Source organism: Vicugna pacos, unplaced genomic scaffold (assembly GCF_048564905.1).
Source record: "Vicugna pacos unplaced genomic scaffold, VicPac4 scaffold_19, whole genome shotgun sequence".
Lineage (NCBI taxonomy): Eukaryota > Metazoa > Chordata > Mammalia > Artiodactyla > Camelidae > Vicugna > Vicugna pacos.
This window is the reverse complement of record NW_027328740.1, coordinates 63,527,361-63,545,444: the sequence shown is the minus strand read 5'-3', so window position 1 is coordinate 63,545,444 and position 18,084 is coordinate 63,527,361. Positions and strand designations below refer to the sequence as shown.

The 18,084-nt window shown below is 43.1% G+C and overlaps 2 long non-coding RNA genes across 2 annotated transcripts; both read right to left on the bottom strand.

Moving 5' to 3' along the window:
* Positions 1-424: 424 nt before the first annotated feature.
* Positions 425-5,352, bottom strand: LOC140693193 (uncharacterized). Its single transcript, XR_012068909.1, has 3 exons — positions 5,169-5,352; positions 2,777-2,815; positions 425-535 (listed from the first exon to the last, which is right to left on the bottom strand). It is a non-coding gene; the product is annotated as an uncharacterized lncRNA (long non-coding RNA).
* An 8,106-nt stretch (positions 5,353-13,458) lies between these two features.
* Positions 13,459-18,039, bottom strand: LOC140693172 (uncharacterized). The gene is made up of 4 exons (XR_012068884.1): positions 18,017-18,039; positions 17,310-17,498; positions 14,832-14,956; positions 13,459-13,586 (listed from the first exon to the last, which is right to left on the bottom strand). It is a non-coding gene; the product is annotated as an uncharacterized lncRNA (long non-coding RNA).
* Positions 18,040-18,084: the final 45 nt, after the last annotated feature.

Genomic DNA, 18,084 nt, shown 5'->3' with positions numbered 1-18,084 from the left:
TCCAACAAGGTGCAGAGGAGGGGGATCTTGTCTCCAGACTTGTTGGGGGCCCTATCCAGCCACTTGGACTTCAGAATGATGAAGAGTGACTCAGTGAAGTCCTCGATCCTCTTCTCCACCAGCCTGCAGGCCTCGTAGATTGAAGGCCACGTCGGTGCACGTCTGCTCGGCCACCTCCCCATACAGCACAAAGCCAAAGAGCTGAGAGTCATTAACGAGGTGCCATACAGCTCCTCTGCACGTGGAGCTTCTCGAAGGCCTTGGCCGAGAGGCAGTCGGTAATGGTGACAAGGCCCACGACCTTGCAATGTGTCTGGAAGTTTCTCCACTCATTCTCGGGCGCATAGTGGTGCCTATAGTGGATACAGAGTGCCCACTGGGAGCCGCACGGGCTGATCTGGCTCACCAAGGAGATTTGCTTATAGATGCAAAAAAATTTTCCTCTGAGATGATCCCAACGGCTTTTACCATCACGGGGAGAATCTGTTCGTTCTCAGCGCACTGCACGTAGTCAGGGATGCTCATGTTGCAGTCCCTGCAGAGAGGTGAGAAGAGATCGATATACATACTCTTCTGTGGGCTGTGCGCCCCTCTGGGTTGCAGTGACCTCGTGTGTACCAGCCAGAAGGCAAGGGAAGCCCAAGCAAAGCCGGGGGTACAGTTTGTCCTCATCGTCTGCACATGGCTATTGTAGCTCGGATCACATTACCCAGCTTTTGGTCTAGGCTTGCTGCGCCTGCACAGCAGTGTCATTTCTTGTTTTCTGTTTCCAAGTACCTAGCCAGACCCTGATGCAAAGTCAGTGCTCAAAACTGCTGGATAAAGAAATGAACAAAGGAACAGCTTTCCAAACCCCTTTAAGTAGAATATAGAGAAAAGAACCACAGTGGGATCTAAACATCAGGATTTCAATTCCAATTTGTTTGAACTCCTAAGCTGCAGAATAATGGGTAAGAAAACTTGCCTTGGGGAGGAGGGTACAGTTCAGTGGTAGAGCACGTGCTTACCATGTACGAGGTCCTGGGTTCAAACCCCAGTACCTCATTTTCAAAAATGAAACTAATAAACAATCATACTTACCCTCCTCAAAAAATATTTTTAATTCAAATTTCAAAAAACATCTTGCAATTGACACAACATTGTAAACTTGACTATACTTCAATTAAAAAAAAATCCTTGCCTTACAAGAATATATCTGGATTACGCAAGTTTGCAAATTAAAATGCCTAGGGTACCACCTGCATAAAAAGGGGGGACTGTAGAAATTTACTATCGCTCCTTTATGAGCTATATTACCTTTGGTGGGGGTTATATCTTCTCACTTTCTTTAAAAAAAAGAAAACTTAACCTGATTCTCATTACTGCTGAGGAATCAGATAACCCTATGAAAGCATCTGACCCACAGAGGTTACTCAATAAATGTTTGTTGAATGAATGAATAAACAAGCAAAGTGAATGGTGCTCCCTGCTTTAGACCATCATAGTGGTACTGCCTAGAAATCCCAAGCCCAAGTTCACCCAACTCTGCACTAACCATGTGGGTGACCTGGGCAGGCCTGTGTGCTTCTCTAAGTCCCAGTTTAATCGTGAATAGAAATGAAGGCAATAACACAAACTTCAAAGGGTTAGTGAGGCAGTAATGAATTGTACCCGAATTTTGCAAGATCGAACCATTAAGGAAAACTGGGCAAAGAGTTCATAGGTCCTCTCCATATTATCTCTTACAACTACATGGGAATCTACATTACATCACAAAATTAAAAGTCTAATATTTTAAAGAGGATATTGAGGTTAAATGAGCTCACTGTCTCAAATAAGGAACACACAGCACAAATAGAACAATCCCTAGACCATGAGATACACTCAGTTAAATTTCCCACTGAATCCACTGGTCCCTCCAAATTCAGAGCACGAGGATGGGTCCTCGTGGCCAGAGGCCACTGCAACTGAAGCTAACAAATCTAGTGGTCCCCACTTCCAAGAGCCCTTCTCACCAACCTAGGTCTAAGTTTGTATTTGTAATTTATTTTTCTTTTTATTAAATAGAAACCCCCAATTGCATAGCCTTCAGTTCACCAAAACCTGACCACAGAGATCATGATGGCAGCCCTCCTTTGTGAAACAATAAAATGAAAAGCCATTTCCACAAGACCTCTGTGTAAATCTACAAGGGAACTTCATCCTGGAATGAGAGGAAGAGGACTGGGGAGGAGGGGGCAATCTGGGGCACAGAGAACCAAGGGCCACCTGTCCGACGATGGACTTTAGTTTCAACACTCACCCTCCAGGAACTTCAAAATACACACAGACAGAGTGTTATGGACAAGATTTTTTTTTTTCAAAGAAATCACTGACGCCCTAGCAGCTCTTGTTTCTAAAGAGACACAAATGGATTATGTGTATAATGTTTCACAAAAACCCTAAAATACTATCACCCCAACTTGACACATGAATAAACTGAGGGAGAGAAGTTTATCACATTGTGAAAGATTAGAAAGAGGCCACATCAGACACTGTATTTAAACCCAATCCCCTTCTCCACTGCTCACACTAGAAAGTGTGACATACAGCCCCTTTCCTGCCCTTTCCCTGCAATAAATCTCTGAAGAGTCTTTTCTGTGCCACCTGGAATCACAATCACATCAGTTTTCCACAAAGAACTTTGTCACTCCTTGGAGGACGTATCAAAATCTGAACAGTTGGGATGGGAGGAGAGATTTGCATTTTCTGTTTCTCAAAGGAAACATGGCTTTAAAAGAAACTGAAAAGCACTTACCTAGTCTACGGTCTCATTGTGCAGAGAAGGAAACGGACGCTGAGAAGAGATGAGGAAAGGGCCTTATTAACAAATATTGCCTGAGTGCAGCACCAAGCCAGCCCTGGGCACCACTGTGGGAAGATCTGGGAGGCCCAGGAGAATGAGTGTTAAAAAAAGGAAAGAGAAGAAGCATACAAGGCCCTGTCTCTTCACCACCATACCATGAAGTTCCACCAAATTATCCAGTATTGGGTGCAGCCAAAATTTAGGTGGGCTAAAGAGGTTATAGAAACCTGGAAGTCTCAATCATAGTGGAAATTCTAACATTTACTGTGTTTTTTTCCCAGTTCAAGCATCAGCTCAGTGGGTGCTCTGTACCAGGGACTACACGAGGCCTGGAGTTCTCCCAAATACAGATCTCTGTTACCACGTGTGAAAACCACATACAGGCCCACCAGAAGTAAAACGCCCACAGATAAGATGGAATTACTGAAACTGAAAGCCGCCAAGCAGCATATATTAACTAGGAAAAACGATGCTGATAGAAATGGACTCATGGACATAGAAACAAACTGTGTTTAGCAGGCAGGAAAGGGGGGATTAACAGATACACATTAATAAATATAAAATAAATGACAAGGACCTGCTATATAGCACAGGGAACTATATTCAAGTTCTTGTAATGAGTTGTACTAAAAACAATCTAAAACTTATGTATATACATATGCATCTGTTTATAACTGAATCTCTCCTGTACACCTGAAACTAACATTGTAAGTTAACTACACTTCAATAAAAATAATTAGAAAAATAAAAGCAAGTCATTAAAAAAATAAAAGAACACTGTAATCCCCTTAGCTGTAGGTGGTGGAGAATTCTGGTGGCAAACACCAAGTCCACTGGATCACTCCAGCACTGACTGTCACCCTTTCTGACCATCAGAGTGTCACTTGGCTTCACTGAGGTTACTTTTCTCTTCTGTGAAAAGCTACAGTTGCAACTAAGAATGTATAGAATCTCATCATTCACAAGCCCAACAATTTGTGAGGACTTCCCATGGGCCAGGCTCTGGACAGATGAAAATTTAGGGTCTCAGATATATTCATCGATAGAAGAAGTTTATGCCATAAAGACATTAATTATTCCTGTTTTTATAGACAGATTCAATGTAATTCTTATTAGAATTCCTACCAGATTTTTCATGGAATGTAACGAGTTAATTTATGGTCAGGAACAGCCAAGAAACTTCTTTAGAAACACCACTGGGGAAGGGTGGATAGGTCATTGATTTCCACTGTTCTTTCTGAAGTGATAAAAAACGTTCTGGAATAATAATGGTTGCAGCACTGTGAATATGCTAAAAGCTGCTGAATTGTACCATTTAAATGGATGGACTTCATGGTGTGTGAACAAAATCACAATAAAGCTGTTATATGAAAAAAAATATTTCTTGACAATTATTTTCCCCTCTATACAACTAGTCTGCTGCACAATTTAAGAAAAACAAAAAGCCAAAACAAACCAAACTGTGCCAGGAGCTCTTTAGGACTGCAATGTCCCTGGGACTCCAACGCCTCTGGTGGTGCTGTTCCTGTTAACACACACTAGCTGGGCTGGACTAGTTAGGGACTGTAACTATCTTTCTAAAATCTACGGTCACACGTTTCACCCTTGGAGAGGGAAGCCTGGAGGATGTCACAGCCTCATGCCTTCAGCTCATTTTTAGCTGAGCCAAGCCCTGCTTTCACCACTATAATCCCTCGCACTATAAAAACACGTGACATCATCAAGCACCGCCATCATAACACCTGAAATTGTTCAAGGAAATTACCTGGGGCAGAAACACTGAGGGAGGAGACGGAAGCTCCCTTAGCACTGACGCTCCCTTTTGCCAACTCCACCAGGAGAGGCTGGTATTTACAACCTGAGGCTCTCAGCCCAGGGAGCAGCGCCCACGCCACTGACCTTGTCCGCAGGGAGCGGGAAAGGGAGAGGAGGGCAGCCCCGGGGTCGTGGGGCAGGGAGAGCTGGGTGGGGGACGCGTCCGGCAGCCCGGCTCGGAGGCCAGCCCCAGCCGCCCGCCCCCGTCCGGGTCCGCAGACCCCGCCCGCGCGGGACACAGCCCGCACAGGTGTGGGGACGGGTCGGCGGCCGAGGAGAGGAAGCCCGGGAGGAGAGTTCTCGCAGGCGGAAGAGGGGAAGGGGACGCCAGCCGCGGACTGAGGGGAGCCCGGCTGGGGCGAGAGGCGGCAGGTGCACACCTGGCCCTGGACAGGTGTGACCGAGGCGCTGGGGCAGAGGGGCCTGGCCCGAGCAATTCAGCTGAACACACGTTGATTCGCGCCCTCGCGGGCTCTGACACGCGGACCACCCTCCCCCAGCAGACTGAACATTTCCCGGGAGCCCCTACCTTGCACTTCCACAGCCGGAGGTCCCGGCCCCGGGCAGAAGCCAAAGGCCTAACGGGCCACAGAACTGAGGAGCCTTTGGGGCCGATCCCCGGCTCTGAGCTGGAGCTTCCAACCCGCGGTCCAGCTGGCACCGACTACGCATGCACAGTCGTGCCAGCGACCCTCTGGTTTCTGCGAGAGAAGCTGGGGAAGTGAGGGAGGGAGAAAATGGGAGGGGGAAGGGAGGAGGGGAAAAGTGGAGGGAGATACATGGGCAGGAGGTGCAGAGAGAACGGAGGGATCTGGAGAGGGGAGGGGAGTAGCAGAGATGGAGAGAATAAGCTTTACCTCCGGCGGCACCCCGAAACAGGCAGCAGTCCTGCCTCTGCACCCTTCTCTAACACTTCAAGGCCCGCAGCTCAAATTTTATCTCCCTGGTCCAGCCCTTCAGTCGAGGCCTCTGCAGAACCCCTATGGGATCACGTCCGTTGCCCCCACGCGGAGAAGTGTTTCCTGTTGCTCTGGGAACCAAGCACCCGAGGGTGTTGTCGCTCAGAACTACCTTGGGAAGAGTACATATTCCCCTTTTACACGCTGGGAAACAGGCAGGCAAGATCTCTGCCTTAGCTCCACTATCCCAGGTTTTGAGCTGGTGGGGAGCGGGAGGTATAAAATCAGAGCCCCAAAGGGAGCATACTGCCTGAGTGTTGGTGCATAGTCCCCATCCCGCCTGATTAAACCACACCCCACCCTAGGGGAACCATCAAGGGCTCACAGTAGGTCCCTGGGTGTGGGAGAGCTGTCCTCATTTCCAGTGCCCAGCTTGCTGGGTAGATAGGAGTGTTACTGAGTCCAAATTCATTCTCCTCAGTGCAGGACAGGCCAGTAAGTTGGGAGACCAGGTGTTGGGGCATGGAACACCAAGTTTCTCTAGACCTTGATGGCAAAGTAATGTCCTGGAAAACCATCTCCCCAAGTCAGAATTCAGGCTCCTTTCCTACGTGCTTGGTTGTAGCAAATTCTTGGTGTAGGAATTCTTTTTTGTTAAAATCCTTTGTTCTTGCAGCTATCCGCCTGAGTCAAATCTCTGTAAACCTCCAGCAAAACAAACGTTATTTTCTATTCTGCAACTTGTTATCTTTTTATGAATGAAAAAGTGTTAAATATACTTAAAGGTCAGAGCCTTCAGAATAGGCTCTCCTGTATATTTCAGGCTCTAGGCAACATTGTTTCACAAGCAAGATGAAGCCTAGGAGACAGAGTACAGGGTTAAAGTCAAAGGAAAAGTTCTAGTATGGAGTCAGATTTGTTCTTTTCTATTACCCGGGCAGAAGGCACTTGAGGATTTAAACCCCTATAAGTTAAAAATAAGTAAACGTTTAAAGGAATTTGCATACATAGGTGGGAATATACAAAGCATATCTGGAAAAGCACAAAAAGGATAGTAAACAGTGGCATCTCCAGGGAGGGCTGAAAGAACAGAGGATGAGGGAAAACTTCTTTCACTTGTTTGACTTTAAACCTGTGCCCTTTTTCCTAGGTTTAGTCTTGTTCGTTCTGCACCTTTTGTAAAACAATGTTGCCTAAAGCCTGAAATATACAGGAGACCCTATCCTCAAGGCTCTGACTTTAAAGGAAATTAACACTTTTCCATTCGTATAAAGATAACAAGTTACAAAATAGAAATAACATTTGTTTGTTGGAGGTTTACACGGATCTGACCCAGGTGAAGAGCTGCAAGAACAAAAGATTCTAACAACAAAGAATTCATAAACGAAGTTTGCAACAACCAAGCATTCCTGCTTCCCCTTTTTAATATAAAAAGATCCTGAATTCTGACTTTGGGAGATGGTTTTCCAGGACATTTGACTTCCATCTTCTCATCTGGCTTTCCAAATTATAGTTGCTATTTCTTGCCGCAAAACCTGCTCTCCCGATTTACTGGCCTGTAATGCACAAGCAGAACAAGTATGGACTTGGAAAGACAAACATACATTGAAAGTACCCATTTGGTATTTTAAATGACCTGCTTCCACTCGTCTTCCTGACGTTTTCTTCTCTTGACAACTCCTGCTATGTGTATGAAAACCCTGCCATGTGGACACATTTACATCTCTAGCCACTACCCTTCCAGGTAAGAACTGATGCCAAGAAGTCAATGGAAGTTGCTAGAATGTATTACCTGGCCAGAAAAGAGCAGAAGTGGGTTCTGGCTGATGTTCAGGAGCAGGCTGGGACACCTGACAAGATGTCATATGTACGGATAGACAGCTGAGCACCAAAGGAGAAGCTTCTAAGCCTCCATAAGGGACTTGTTGGATAGGAAGGAAAAGTCCCAGCCTATAGCTCTGATCCCACCACAAGCTTCCTGGGCGAGGCTGCACAAGCTACTTAAATTCTCTAGGCCCGTGCTGCCCACCATGGGAGCCACCAGCCACATTCAGGATTATGAAGTTATTCTGTAGCCAGACAGAATTATAAATACACATTTTATTGCAAAAGTTCAGCAAGTATAATATTTAAAAACATTATTGGTTATCTTGCCCTAGCGAGTTATTTTTGTATGTCTAGCTTTCTGTGGTTTGCAAAGCCTGCGACTAATGTTTCCCTTACAGTGAGGTATTTTGAAATTATAAGTTACTGGACACAGTACCCTCATATCACACTTGAAAAAAATTGATCCACATAAGCAATGTGATCTGACTTAGTAGTTATGAGCAGGGGCTCTGGGGTCAGCCTGCCTGAGTATAAATTCTCACTCTGCCTCCAGGGGGTTCTGTGTGAATCTTGGAAAAATTATTGTTGTTGTTGTTGTTGTTGTTGTTGTTATTTGTGCCTCTTTTTCCTTCCCTTTTAAATAGCGAGAAATATGTAGACTCTATCTCGTACCGCGTTGCCAGGATTAAATGGGTAAACGTCTGTGCTGCCCACTTCCCTGGGTTTCAGCATTCTCCGGGCAATCAGTGCCAAACTCAGAGGCATTCTCCCCTGTCTTCGTCAGTCTGGGATGCTGTAACAAATTACCGTGGGTCGGGTGGCTTAAACAACCAGCATGTTCCTTAAGTTTTGGAGGCTGAGGTCAATGTATCTGGGAGAGAATAGCCTTCATGGCTCGAAGATGGCTGTCTTCCCTCTATCTTCATGGGCCAGAGAGCAGAGAGAAGCAAGCAATCTGGGACCCTTTATAACGGCACTAATCCCATTCATGAGGGCTCTACTCTCATGATTTCACTTTATCCTAGTAATCACCTCCCAAAGGCCCCGCCTCCCATACCATCACCCTGGGAGATGGGGTTTTGACATATGGATTTTGAGGGGATGCATTCAGCCCACACATCGGCTAACTCTCCCCAACATGCAGTCATCAAACCTGTAGCTAATATCAAAGTAATGTTTATATCCCTCTGCACATTTCCATTCCTGCATCCACTAACACTGAAGCCCTGTTATTTTATTCCTTATTTTTCTGATAGAGATTTAATTGATTCCTCTAATCCAATGCTCTCCTCACTCCAAACAGTCATCTTAACAGCCCTGCCAGGTAGGTCTTCCTTAAGACACCTTCCCACTGCACCTGGTTGTTTTTCAGTATAAATGTCAGAATCCTCTCCACACCCCAGCCTAGACCTTTAATCCCTTGCACTACCGCCCACTATGTTATTTTTCTATTACCACTGTAACAAATTTCCATAAGCTTAACAACTTAAACCAGCACAGATTTATCGCCTTATGGCTGTGGAGGTCAGAGATCCAACACAGTTCTCATTGAGCTAAATTCAACTTAACAGCAGGGTTCCTTCCTTCTAGAGGATCTAGAAGAGAATGTTTCCTTGTTTTTGGTTTTTTTTCTAGCTTCCAGAGGTTACCCAACTTCCTTAGCTTGTGCCCCACGACTTCCTCCATTTTCATGGCCAGCAGCCTTTCTGAACACTGCTCCATGGCTACACCTCCCTCTGAGTTTAAATTCAGCTGGGCTATGTCCTCCATTTTAAGGACCCCTGTGATTACATTGGGCCCACCTGGACAATCCTGGCTACTCACCCTATTGTCTCATCTCAGGATCCCCTTCTCCCCTCCCATTCAGGCATTATGTATGTGGCTGTGACATTCACCTTGTGTGACATTTCCTCTCATGAGCAATTTAAGGTTCAAGGCACTTATGAATGACTTTTTGTTTTTCTTTCTTAGTATTTCTACATTCAGTATGTGTGGTGAGATTATATGAATCCTTTTTATTTGTGGCCCTCCACTAATCTTTAATAATGTATCACGGGTTTAAAAGGCTAATAGACAATTTAGAAGACAGAAATCCTCTAAGATTTTTCTCCTAATATAATCTGTCATCCCTTTTACCATGTACAGAAACATGTCACAGTTGGCTAACCTGTGGCGGGGGAGGGACATGATTCTGCCAACACACTCCCCTCATTCTCACCAATTTGATGATCGGCTAACCAAGGATCTATGCTCCCCACTTCGCTCACTCCCTCCTTTCCACTGACTATTCTGTTCCCACTGCTACCTTCATTCACCACATTAGGATTTCATGACCAAATTCTTCTCTAAATAAAGTGGATTTCTTGCATCTAATGTCTGATAACTGTTCTTATTGTATATTCACACACTGACCTACAAATAACTCCACCGATCTCTTTATTTTCCTAGAATCGTCCAGAGGAATCAGTTCCATGATGATGATGATGATGATACTGACAGTGATGACAAGGGCCTCTCAAGGATTCTGATAAAGAGGGAATCAATAAAGAGAGGGAATCATTAAAAAAATTGCCCCAGAAACAGGCTTAAAAGTAAATAACTGCTAAAGTGTTTAATGAAATTGACTAATATTTAACTATTTTTAAAACTTTGTAACACTGAATTTAAAATTTTAATGGGAATTTTCATTCACCCCTAACCAAGATTCAACTCCAGGACCAAAATCTAAGGAATTCTATCTTCTAACAAATTGTCCACTAGCCTTTTAAACACGTGATCCTTTAAAAGGGGTAATTGCTGGGCTGAAAATAAGCAGGATTCATATAATCTCACCAGACACAGTGAATGTGGAAAGACCAAGGAAGAAAAACAAAAAGCCATTCATAATGTCTTGAAACTTACATTGCACAGAGGAGAAAATTTTAGCCAAGTTGTGTGTCACATCAACATGACGCCTGAGTGGGATGGGGAAGCTGATCTGCCTCATCAGACATTTATGCTGATTTGTTAGATGCCAACACAGTTTCCTCATTGGATTTGCTTCTAATAATTATGGAAGAGTTTAGGCTCTACCAAAAGCAGACTAAACATTTTTCCCTGCCGCCAAATCTCTGGACTGAATGTCCCCACAAGAAGGACATGATTATGTTTCATAGGGAAGTCTTCTTGAGAAGCAACAGGCTTTTCAAGGGCAGAACTGCATGTCCCCCCATGGAGGGCTGGAGGAGGGCTAGATGGGACACTAGAAAAACAGCAGGAGTGAGTTCAGATACTGCTGCTCAGGTTGCCAAAGTCAGCAGTGCTATCTCTAAGGATATGTCATTCTCCCAAAATTTCCATGAGTGAAGGAGCCTGTGAACACTAAGGAGGTTTTTAAGACACAGCAGCACATAATTTACATCACAACTCAATTACAGTATGTTTTGATATTTGGAAAATAATTAGCCATTGCTCTTTGAAACTGCAGCAGTAACAATAGAAATAAGAAAGACTGAGACGTCTTGGAGACAATAATCAATAAACAATTCTAAATCTGCAGGATTTCTTGACAATATGCAAGCAATGAGCTAGATGTGTGCTGCAGATACCTCTTACTGCAGGGCTCACTGCTGCAAAGCATAGAACTAGTTTTCTCAGAAGATATAGGGAACCAAGTCAAGATTCCTAATTTTGAGAGATTTACCATATGGCTGGAAAGATCAGACAAGTACATACAGCCAAATATGAATAAATGTAATCAAATAATATGAAATGTGAATGGAGCCAGAAAAAAGACAAATTCCTTTCACCTGGGAACTAGAGAGACTTCTGAAAATGCGGCTTTGGAGATGGCCAAAGACATGGGTGGAATTTTGGTAGAACAGGATGTAAGGAATTTAGAAACTGATTGTAAAATTCATATAAAAATGCAAAGGATCCCAAATATCCAAAACAACTTTGAACAAGAAAAACAAAGTTGGAAGACTTACACTATCTAATTTTCAGACTTTTTTTATAAAGCTACAGTAATCAGAATGTATGCTGTTGGTGTAAAACAGGAAAATAGAATAATGGAACAGAATAGAAAGTTCAGAACTAAACAAACACTTATATAGACAATTGATTCTCAAAAAGGATGCAGTGGAGAAAAGGATCTTTTCAACAAGTAGTGCTGGAATTGTTAGACAGTGATACGCAAAAAAAAAAATGAACTTTGATCCACACCTCACAAAATATACAAAAATTAACTCAAAGTGGATTATAGATTTTAATAAGAAATCTAAAACTATAAAACAGCTAGTAGAAAAAGCATAGGCTTAAGCTTTATGGCCTTGGGTTTGGCAAATATTTCTTTGCTATGACACCAAAAGTATCATCTATTTTAAAAAGTAACTGATAGAGTGAACTTTACAGAAATGAAGACTCTTCAAAGCTCTTCTAAACACTGCTAAGCAAATGAAAAGACAAGCTATAGACAGAAACTATTTGCAGATCATATGTCTGGTAAAGGTCTCTCTTTGTGTCTGATCCAGAATAAAAACATTTCAAAACACAATAATAATGCAAACACCTGAATGAATGAATGAGGCCAGAAAACACACTTCAATAAAGATATCTAGATGGATAATAAGCATATGAAAAGATGCTGATTAAAGATGCCATTAGTCATTATAGAAATGCTTTTAAAAATCACCAGTGAGATACTAGTTCACATATATACTAGAATGTATACGATTAGAAAGATCGACCTTACAAAGTGCTGGCAAGGAAGTAGAGCAACCAGAACTGATACATACCACGAGGAATTTACAATAGCACAACCATTTTGGAAAACTGTTTAACAGTTTCTTTAAAAAAGGTAAACACCTATCTACCATATAACCCAGATATTTCTCATCTGATGCTTTAGAAAATAAAAGTGTATGTCCATAAAAAGACTTGTAACCAAATATTCACTGCAATATTATTTATAATAGCTCAAGTTGGAAATAACCCACGCATCCATCAAGAAGTAAATGGAGAAACAAAGGATGGTCTAACCAAACACTGTTCGCAATAAACTATTCAGGAAAAACTCAGCATTAAGCAATACTCTGCTATGAGAAAAATAAGCTATTAATACAGCAACACAGATGACTCTCAAAATAATTACACTGAATGAAAGAAGTTAGACAACATAGAGTAGATACTGCATGAATCCATTCATACAACGATCTTGAGAATGCAAACCAGTATGTTGTGATAGAAAGCAGATCAATGGTTTCCAGGGGAATAGACGGGGAGGGAGGGAGGGACAACAAAATGCAGGAGAAGAGTTTTGTGGGTGATGGGTATGTTCACTGTCTTGAATGTGGTCATGGTTCCTTGGGGATATACTTATGTCAAAACGCATTAAGTTGTACACTTTAAATCTGTGAAAATTATTTTGCCAAGTATACCTCAAAGCTGTGTTAAGAAAAAAGGCACTTTTGTCGACGCAACTCCGGGCCTTATTGGAGTGAGATGATCAGTCTCTCACCCTGTCTGCCTAACGGGAAGGTAGAAAACCTCTTAAGGAAGATAAGATATGGATTTTTCATTTGCAGTGTCTGCCATGTAATAAAGAATTTCTAGACATGCAACATGTCAAGACTATATGATGGATAAAATGAGAATAAGAAATATTAGACAAAGGATGCAAACCCCCAGGTGATGTAGGCATCAGAGTTACCAATAAAGGCTATAAAACACTTTTAATATATTCAAGAAAATAAGGAAATGATGGGAGAACAGATAACAGGGTCAAGACTTTCACCAGAGAAATATATTGGAATGTATTTTTAAGAAAAATCAAACAGATACTCTAGAACTGAAGCTTTCAGCTCTGGAAACAGGTAAACAGAGCTAATTAGGATCCCTTTTAAGTAAAACTTTCAGTAATGCCGGATAAAATACAACAACAAAAGTAACACAGAGATAACTATGGAGAGAGAAGTTCCCAGGTGACAATAAAAAGAGGACACTTAACGCAAAAATGGTAATCTTGTGAGCTGATGCCACAGCACCCTGGAGGGAATGGGTTTTCATCTGCACATAAATAGGGATACAATGTCCATTAAGAAAAAGGGTCCATACCAGATGTAGAAGTCTTCCTTTATAGAAACCTCTGCATAAGACGTATTGGACGACTTGACTCTTCACTGAAAGGAAGACTCAAAGTTCTCCACCTGTGCACGCAGGAAAGGGGTGAAACAGCCGGTTCTCTAGGGAAAAACAAAATCTCCCTTAAAAAAATATAATCTCCACGCCCCTGCTTTATTCGAATGTGGAATCCATACTGATACTCCACTTAAGATTCCGGAATTCCCAAACTGAAAAATATAATTCAACGTTGATCATATCACCTGGAGCCTTAGGATAAGCAACACAAAATTGTTCTCTAGGGAAACTTTATAAACCAGGATGTAAGGGACAATCATAGGAAAAAAATTGTACTCACTATAGAGAAACTCCCACAACTCTACACACACACAGACACACAACTCTAAACAGAAGAAAATAAATGCCACAGGGAAGAAAGAGCTCACCGTAAAACACAGGATGATTAATATTCCAGAGCCTAAAATTTTGAAACAATCTAAGAGAGAGCATAAAATAAGTATGACTGAATCATTAAAAGATAAAATGAATCTTATGTAACATAATGAACAATCAGGACATCATGTAAAAGAAAGCAGATCAATTTTTTTATAGAGCTAAACAGAACTTATGGAAACAAAATACAGATATCATTTGGTATATAAAATTCAATGTATGGGTTAAGTAACATTTTAATCTTCAATATCTAGGGTGTTCATTAAAATTCAACAGTAATCTCTAAAGTAATTGTTTAAAAAGAGAATAAAAATAAAGAAGTCAAAATGAAGAATGCAAAATACGCCGGTCACTATTCTAAGTTCTCCATCCATTTTATCACTTAATGCTCACAGTCTTTGAGGTGGATAGTACCACTTTTTGTATATGAAGAAAGTGAGTCTCAAAGGGATTACATATCCCGGTTACATGGTTAGCAAGGGAGGGAACCAAGCCCGGATAGGCTGCCTCTACACGCCATGCTCTTAACCATGACCGCAAGGGATATAACCGGCAGGAGAAAAGCAGCGCAAAGCAAATAGAAATCACAAAACAAGAGGCCAGAAATACAACATCATCACTAATCACACTGTATTTAGATGAAATAATGAGTTAAAAGATTTACAGATTTCATTTGTTTACCTGAGACAAAGCAGAATTAAAACTTAAAACTGGTTGAAAGCTTAGAAGAATACCAGAAAGAAGTCAAAAGTTAGAGCCAGAAAAAGAGACACCTGAGAAATACTAATCAATGGAAAGGGAATCACTCAAGACTCCCACAGGTTCATAGGTACCTGAAACCCCCCTTGGCCTGACACTTACCAGCTCTGTGCCTGAGCAAAACACTCAATCCCCCGGAATCTTCGTTCACTCACCTGTGAATGTAAGGAACGATCCCTCCTTCCATCCGGCCAATTTGTATTGACTGCTGTGCCACGGGTACTGGTCAAGCTACCTGAGGTCCGTCAGTGAACAAATAAGGATCCTTGTCCCTGTAGGACTGAGGAAGAGCAGAACATAAACTACAGTCGTGACAGTCATGTGAAATATATGGTATTCTAGAAGGTGATAGAAATAATATGATCAGGGAGAGGGGTTTCTGGGGCAGAGACAAGGGGAAGGCAGTCTCCAGTTTAAAATGAGATGGCCAGAGCAGGCCTCACTGAGGACCTTGAGAAGGGGGCGCTAGTTGCTGAGCTTCCTCTAACACAGCACCGCACACTGGGTGATGGGAACTACAGAGGCTCACTGTCTCACAGCCCTGGGGGCGGGGAGTCTGCAGGCAGGGTGTCAGCAGAGCTGGTTCCTCCTGAGGGCTGGGAGGGAGAGGCTGGTCCAGGCCTCTCTCCTTGGCTTGGAGACGACCGTCTTCTCTCCACATTTCATCACGTCATCTCCCATGTACACGTATCTCTGTGTCCACATTGCCCCTTTTTATCAGGACACAAGTCATACTGAATTAAGGCCCACACTAATGACCTCTTCTTAACCAATGACCTCTGCAACAACCCTATTACCAAATGGGGTCATGTTCTGTAGTCCTGGCGGTTAGGACTTCAGCATATGAGTTTGACAGAGACCGGCCAGGGCAACAGGCCTGTGGGTGCAAGTCTGATGTCCCCAAGGGCCAGCAGGGAGGCCCGTGTTGCTGGAGCAGAGTGAGCCAGGGAGAAAACCGGAGATGAGCTCAGCTTGGGGAGGGGGAGGAAACCTGTAAGGTCACCATAAGGACTCTCGCTTCTTCACTGTGTGAAATGAGAAGCCATTGCAGGATTTTGAGCAGAGAAGATCACACCCAGGGTCTCACTCATGCCTGACTTAGGCGATGAGGATGAAAATATTTAGGCTTTTGAGCTGATAATACTTAGACTACATGTTGGACTTTGAGTTGATGGTGTAGTAAATGAGACTCTGGAGGGTGTTGGGATGAGGTGGATGCATTTTGCATGTGGGATGGACAAGAACCAGTGGAGCCAAAGGGAAGAACTTTGTAGAATAATGGCCCCCAATATGTCCATGGTCTGATCCCTAGAACCTGGGAATATGTCACTGTGCATGGCAAAAGGGACTCTGCAGGTGTGACTGTCAAGGACCTTGGGATGGCAGATCACTGTGGGAAAGCAAACGTCATCACGGAGGTCCTTAGAGGAGAGAGGCAGATTAGTCAGAGACAGAGATGTGAAGTGGCAGCAGAAGTCACAGTGACACAGGGCCCTGGGCCAAGGAGTATGAGCACCTATGCAAGCTGGGAAAGGTAGGAAGATGAATCCCTCCCAAGAGCCTCAGTGTGGAACGGAGCCTTGGCCACACATTGGTTTTAGTCCACTGACATTGACTTTGCACTTCTGCACCCTAGAACAGTGAGAAGATGAATGTGTATTGCTTTAAACCACTGAGTCTGTGGTCCTTTGTTACAACAGCAATAGGAAAGGAACTCAGGAACCAACATGAACATGAACCACTGGCTGCCTGCTGTGCTGGCAGGAAGTCCTTAGTCTCTGATCCTGGGGGAGTCTCCTGTCTTCTGGCAGCATCCACAAACTACCTCATGCTAACTTGACAGCTTGCAGGTGGTCAAATCATAACCCTGCACAGTTCTTGATATTTAGTTAATAAAAAAGATGGTGTCATCATGGGTATTTTTCCATTTTTAAATACACTTCAGTCTTCTAATTGAGAGACCATGTAAATAGTTTTTAATCTTAATAATAAATAACTGTGGTTTTATTTGGTTACTTAAATTATGAATAATAATATTCACATTAGTAAAAGTTATTAAAATCAACATTCTTCAATGAAAATATCAAGTTTCTTTTTGCATGAACATATATTAACTACAAGAAATGTTCCATGCTTTGTTCTACGAATTAGTGTTAGGGTCTTAAAGAATAATACTTTCCTCAAAAGATATTATAGCGAGGGGATTCCTTTTGGTGGAACAGTTCCTACATAAAATCTGGTGCATGGCTCAGGCCACAGGGAAACTAGAAATGATAGAAATCAGGAGGCATTATAAACACAGAACAATTTTTAAAGGAATTAAAAAACTGGATGTGTGAAAACAAAGAATCAGAGAATATTCTGGTGAAATAAAAGTATTTTTCAGCTTAAGCAAGACACTGGGTGAATAAATCTAAAATGAAAAAACCACCCAGAGATTAGCAGCGAGTCATGCATGCAGTGTGACTGATCAAAACCAAGTTGTTTCCAAACCAGTGTTCAGGCTTGCTGCCTTCATGAATCAAGTCTGTGTGGCACCAGGCCACCTTGAATACATGTTGATGAGGTATTTATAAGCCCTTCAACATCCCAGCTCCAAGCCCACACACACAAGCCAGACGACCATCACCTACACATCTGCAAAACACACAGCATGGTGAATAGCACTTTTCTTGCTCAGTAGCCGGTGGCAGGGTAGTGTGAGCAGACAGATATACAGGGACACAGGGACACAGAGGCACCTCCCCTCACTCAGCTGAAAAACTTCCGTGCATTCCTGGGGACAGGATTGTCATAAAGTGCACCATGCATTGATCCTCCTCCTAGGAAAGAAACGACAGTGTTGTCCTCAGGTTTGAGCAAGGGTGGCCAGGGGATCTCAGAAGAGCTGTTTCAGCACAACCAATGGAAATGTCGGCCACCGTGACCACGAGAGACAAGTCCCCTTCCATCCCGGTAGGCACTTGGGCTCCTGATAAAACTGGGCTCAGTAAAGGGTTGAGTAGAAGGCACAGACCTGAGGGGTGCCCCAGCAAGAGACAGGAGGTAGGGCCTGGTTTATGCTGCCATCAGGAATTTTCAAAACAGCAGAGCTGAGATGGATCATCTACCCCAGACTCCTAGCCTTAAGGTTAAAAGGGTGGCAGCCCTGACAGGCAAAGCAACATGCTAAAGGCAGAGCGTGGTAGTGACAGCGCCAGATGAAACGCACCGTGCCAACCCCATTCAAGGCCACTGACACTGAGGATGGGGCCAGGTTTCCAAGTAGGAGAATGAAACAGTGTAAATACTTTGTTCCCCCCAAAACCCCAAATTTTTTTTTAAAGGCACAAAAACTCACCTTAACTAGCTCTCTTCTGAGGGGCTCTCTTCTGTCTCTGTCTTTCTGTCTGTCTCCACTTCCCTCTC